Source organism: Miscanthus floridulus, chromosome 17, assembly GCF_019320115.1.
Source record: "Miscanthus floridulus cultivar M001 chromosome 17, ASM1932011v1, whole genome shotgun sequence".
Lineage (NCBI taxonomy): Eukaryota > Viridiplantae > Streptophyta > Magnoliopsida > Poales > Poaceae > Miscanthus > Miscanthus floridulus.
In genome coordinates this window covers 85,944,268-85,950,024 of record NC_089596.1, presented here as the reverse complement: position 1 = coordinate 85,950,024, position 5,757 = coordinate 85,944,268, and the positions used below count along the sequence as shown (strand labels likewise).

General features: G+C 39.2%; 1 pseudogene; it reads left to right on the top strand.

Annotated features, from left to right (window-relative positions):
- The first annotated feature begins 1,685 nt into the window (after nucleotides 1–1,685).
- On the top strand, nucleotides 1,686–5,339 carry LOC136514873 (probable WRKY transcription factor 62; annotated as a pseudogene).
- Nucleotides 5,340–5,757: the final 418 nt, after the last annotated feature.

The window sequence follows — 5,757 nt, the reverse complement described above, 5'->3', positions numbered from 1 at the left end:
TGACGTAGTGAGAAGTGTACACATATTTCATTGATATATAATCCTTATTTTCAGCTGTTTTATATGAATTTTGATTTTATAATTATCGTGGTACTTAAATGTTGATTTATGGATTGTTTTTCAGGGAGAAGATGATGATGCTGACATTGAATTTGTGGACTTTCCTAAGTCTGTCGTGGCAAGCAACTAGTAAGTATGCTGTAACTGCATGGATTATGGATGGACCAACTATGTTGCATGGTTGATACTTTTGATAAACCTGATATGTATTAATCATGTATGGTTGCATAATGATGGACGTCACCTTCTGAAATTATTATGACGTGAACATTATAAATATGTGTGTCCTATTTTTTAGTAGCTCTCGAGCTAAACGAGCCAGCTCGAGCTCGCTAACGAGCTGAGCCGAGCTACCCCTCTAGTTCGTAATATTAACGAGCCAAGCCGAACCGGCTCGTTAGCCTAACGAGCTAGCTCAAGCTGGACCGAGCTTGGGCTGGCTCGATATCCCGTCCTAGCCATGATTAGCGAGCGAGAGATGAAGATTTCCTTTGGTTCTGAGGTTCTTTTTTCCCTTTGAAATGTACATGGCTTTGTCCCGTTCCGGTGGAAAGGAAATATGATTTCATTTGTTCCAAATGCACCCACTCACTCCCTTTCCCCTGGAATGGCAAACTCCAAAATTCCTACGAAAATACTTCAATCCAAACAGGCCCTCATATGTGCTCCAGCGAAACTTGTGCAGTGATAACCTAGGCTGTCGTGTCCGGTGCACCCGTCCGATGCAACACCAGACACGTCCGGTGCATGCTCGACAGCAAAGAGCACTTCTTCGCCTCCTTGCAAGCGTCCCTACTCTCGTATGGTTTTTCAAACATGTTAGAGCAGAGTTAGCATTTTTTAAAATTATTTTCACAAACATTTTCGCTTGCTCTCCGATATATGTCACTAGGCCTAAATGCACATGCATGTAGTTCCGGCACCTAGTAGCACTAGATGACCAAATCTGCTAATTAGATCTCCTCTCTTAACAGTACGGCCATCTATTGTAAACCCGATCACATACTCTACTGTGTCTTGACTGGTAAAATAAAATGCCCTAGCTTATACTTTTGCCTTGAGCCCCTACATTTTGTTTTTTTCTTTCTTCTTTTCAAAAAATTGAGCACTTGATCAACATTTGGCCACCATCACCTCCATGAGTGTCATCCTTGCTCAACCTTGGTATGGACCTAACCTATCTCAATCACAACATTAGAGTAGAGGTTAGTCCAACAATTGTCCCAATTACCAGAACCAAGTGTAGGGTTAGTTGTATATATTCTTACGGACACCAGAATCGGAGACATACACGGTTGTAACCTACACTTGCACCTAAACACGCAATTAATACTCTTTATTAATCTGCGGATATTATTTGTTTAATCATCAATATCCATAATTAAAATAACAAGTCTGCAGTCCGGCCCGTACATACGCTTATTAGTTGTTGCGCTGTCTGCCTATCTCTATGGTCTATGGTCAATGGTTGAGCCCTTGCTTTCATCTAATTAAGGTTACATTGCACATTTGCACACAAAGCTCCTGTCCAAACTTGTGACCCCGCCGGCTCCCAGCCGCAGCCCAGAGCTTTCACACATTTTTCCTTCTTCATTCATTCACCTTTTGAAGAGTGTCCCCTTTGTTGACGCGCTCCAACTCCATGACGCTGTCGCCACCGCAGCCGCCGTCCTCCTCCAGTCCGAGGCACGCAGCGATCCAGGAGCTCAGGAGGGGTACCCAGCTGGCGGAGCTGCTCAGGCAGCAGGTAGAGCTCATCCCGGAGCCTAGCCGCCGTCACGCTGCAGTGGTCAACGTGGGCGAGATATCCATGGCTATGGAGTCGTCGCTCTCCATTCTCCAGTCTGAGATGGAGCACCGCCCCTTCTCCGAGGTCATGGCTGCGCCCACTGCCTACTCCGACGGAGGCACCAGCAGGGAAAGAAATGGTCCCGTGGCCCGTATAAGAAGGGTGAGGCACCGGCGAGGCAGAGCTGGAGCTGGAGCTGAACCCCCGATGTGAGTACTACAAACCTATGATTTTTACTGCGTCTTTGCATGCTTCACAGCTACAGTAAGTGGTGTTATTAAGACATATAACTTGTATAGTTGCATATAACTTTATGTGGATCTGCATATGGGAAAACGTATGTGTTAATTTGCAGATCTGTTATAAATTTATTTGGGCTTAAGGGAACTAATTCACGTCACAGTTACTGTTGTTTACTTTCTTGGTCCAATTAATAATTATAACTCGCTTTTGAGAGCGTGAAGAAAAATGGAACGTGCTTACTAGTTTAGGCCTAGAGATTTAATTTCCAGATCTACATTACAATTTACAAAAGGGGAAAGGAAGAAGAAAGTACTCAAGGAAGAATATTAATTAGGTGTCTCTGGATCTTATTCTATCCAAGTTCACATCTATACCATACATGTGCGCTTAATGCTCACACAGGCGAGGATCTATATTTCATGGCTATAGGTAGGATAAAGTTTGTAAAAAGTCATGCAGTGAAATTACATTCTGTTTCTCCTCCATCATGCATGTTATTCAGCAAGGAGATACTGACTGAGGCACCAGAAAATGATCGTTTCCACTGGAGGAAATATGGTGAGAAGAATATCCTCTATGCTGAATATCCCAGGTATGTATCTTTGATGGAATTTCATAATGCATCACCAACTCTAGCTAATAAGTCACTATATATTAGCTAGCAGATTAATTTGTCGTGAAACATCATGATCATTCATCCGCTTTCTACTCCATCATGACACCTTTTACAAAGTACAAATACTAATTCAAAGTTGTCATGGATCATATTCTCGTGTAGTTGTTTACTATGATGTTTATGATTTGTAGTGCTGGATCGATCGATTTGGGGATTAGCTCGCTTGGCTTCCTTGTGCTTACACGTTTTTTTGGGGGTCTTTGCTTCTCTAAAAAAGCAACTTTTCAGATAAGCATATCTTTGGTACATTGGCGTTTAGCTTCTATCCTTGTACGATTTTTTTTAAGTCAGGCCCAACAATTACCTATATATTCTATTTGGCCGGGAAGCTAGCTAGCTTCTGCTCCCTCAAGGATAACTCATCTTGTGTGGACTATGGAGTATAGTAGATTGTAGATTGTAGACTGTAGACTGTAGATTGTAGATTGTAGATTGCTAAACTAAGGCCATATTGTTTCAACTTGTAGATTGTAGATTGCAGCTTGTAGACTGTTGTAACAAAACAACATGCAAGCTGTAACCCATGCATAATGTATAAGTTGAAACAAACATGATCTATCCATTAGTACAATTATTTATATTGTTTCCAATTATCTGTTGAGTCATGCATGTTTAGATTTCTACGAATATATTATTGTAGTTATCTTCTACTTCTTCTGTTCCAAATTATAGGTCGCTTTGACTTTTTTGGTACATCTATTTTGCTATGCATCTAGGTATAATATATGTCTAGATATATAGTAAAATTTATGTACCAAAAAAATCAAAACGGCTTATAATTTGAAACGGAGGGAGTAGTAAAAAAAGGTTAGAAATTAAAATGATATGTATTCTCTCCGTTCTTGAAACTAGACGGACATTTAATTTTTGTGAGTCAACCTATCTTGTTTATTTTGATGCAGTACTGTTCAAGATGTGTTATCCTTAAAGAAAGGCAGAAGTTAGCCTAATGTAATATAGTAGGTTTTATCCTCTTGAGAAATCACCAGCTAGATTATCCTTGAGAAAGCATATTTAAATTTAAATGCATAGCATTATGAAGTTTATTTTAAACATGGTATAGATGCATGCATTCAAATACATACATGCATGCACAAATAGTCCATATCTCTATGAGCATTTCTAAAAGACACTATATATGCTGGCTAGGGGTGGAATGTGGAAATGGTCAGATACGCATTGAATTGAATATAAATGTCACTATTTACTACAAATTTTTTTTGTTGAGGATGAATATGAATCGAATACAACTGATCAGGTAGCTCATCTTTGTCATATAATTAAAATTAACATAACTAATCATATTAAATTACATACATTAGTTATATAAATTTAATTAAATTGTCTATATATATTGTTATAAATATTGATAGTCATTACATTTAAATAGTTTCAATTGGTACATATTAGTAATATTACAAAATGAATATAAATAGTCATTAGTCACATGAATAACTTTTAGATAGGTTCACCTGGTACTATATTTTTTTATGGATACGGATGGTATAGGAAATCCATCCATTCTTTTCAATACGTATCTAGAATTGCATGGAGAAAAATAATATAAAATAGATTTATACACTCGATCCAATCCATTTATTAGTATCTATGTTAGAAATAAATACGAATACAGATGTTCATATTATAAGTTTTAGCGAATATAGATTCAAATAATTAGGACTTCCTTCATTTTTCCATCTACCCGTAGATGTTGATATTTAACAAACTCATGCCTCACTATTGAGAGCATGATGACACCTCCGCTGAAAGAATAAACAGCCGAAAATACATGCACCCATCAGGATTCGGAGAGTTGACATGTACATAAAATGTCGTTGTCAGCCTGTCAACAATCTCTACTTCTAGCTTATTATTGGCATGCTTTAATTTTCTCAATGAGAAAAAAAAGTTTATTTCAAGATTTATATATGTTCATACTGTCGGTTACTAATTTGCAGGCTATACTACAAGTGCGGTTACAGCGATGACCACAAGTGTCCAGCAAAGAAATACGTGCAGCAGCAAAGCAACAGCGACCCTCCTCTTTTCATGGTCACCCTGATCAACGAGAGCATACGTGCGACACCTTGCTCCGGGATGAGCCCTGCTCAAGCAGCAGTGGTTCGCAAGTTCTCGACTTCACAAAGGCATCGCTTTCTCCTCCATTGATGGCCGCTGCCTCAGGTTGAAGAAAGATGAAGAAGACAACATGTCTGTGTCTATGCACAGATATTCGTATTCGTATGATGAGTACTAGTCGTCTTCGTTGCCCACCATGTGCGGCAGATGGATTCCGGCCAGATCATCGTCAGGTAGATTTATCCTTGGGACCCGGGTGGTAGCGCACTCAAGGATTATTATCATATACTAGTACATACCGAGTTTCCAGTTTGCAGGCAAGCAGATTCACGCGGCAAGAGTTCGTAGCTTGGCATATGCACTTGACGTTTGATTAAGGATTTCAAAGTACCCACCAGATCCAATCCCACGCATTTAAATATTTTTCTCATTTCACGGATCAATCACAAGCTGGTCTCGGTGGGTGGGGTTTAATGGAGGGGCAAAGGTCATTTTTTTTCTCTCTTAATCTGTCCTAAGAAACTTCAGAAATAAATCAATGTCCTTATATTTGATTTGTGGACGACGGAGAGAGTATATGTATATGATCAGACATTATTGTAGAAACAGTCACCGCTAAGTAGAGCTTTTTTAGAGCCAGCTATAATAGATCTATAGAATTATAGAGGCGGCTGCTCCGGCCAACTCTACTTATCTAGCCGCTCCTAAAGCAAATGTCAAGCTATATTTTTTTTCTTAGATAAAGGAACTGAATCTAGCTTCATCCCTTAGAACTAAGAAAATCAGGCCACTTATTACATAAGATTAAAATAACATAAAGCACATCGAATTCAAAACGCAATTCTTGCATTATTTGGCCATCCAAAGAAAGCAAAGAAATGCATAGTTGCTACTTCGGGCTCCTTGGTGA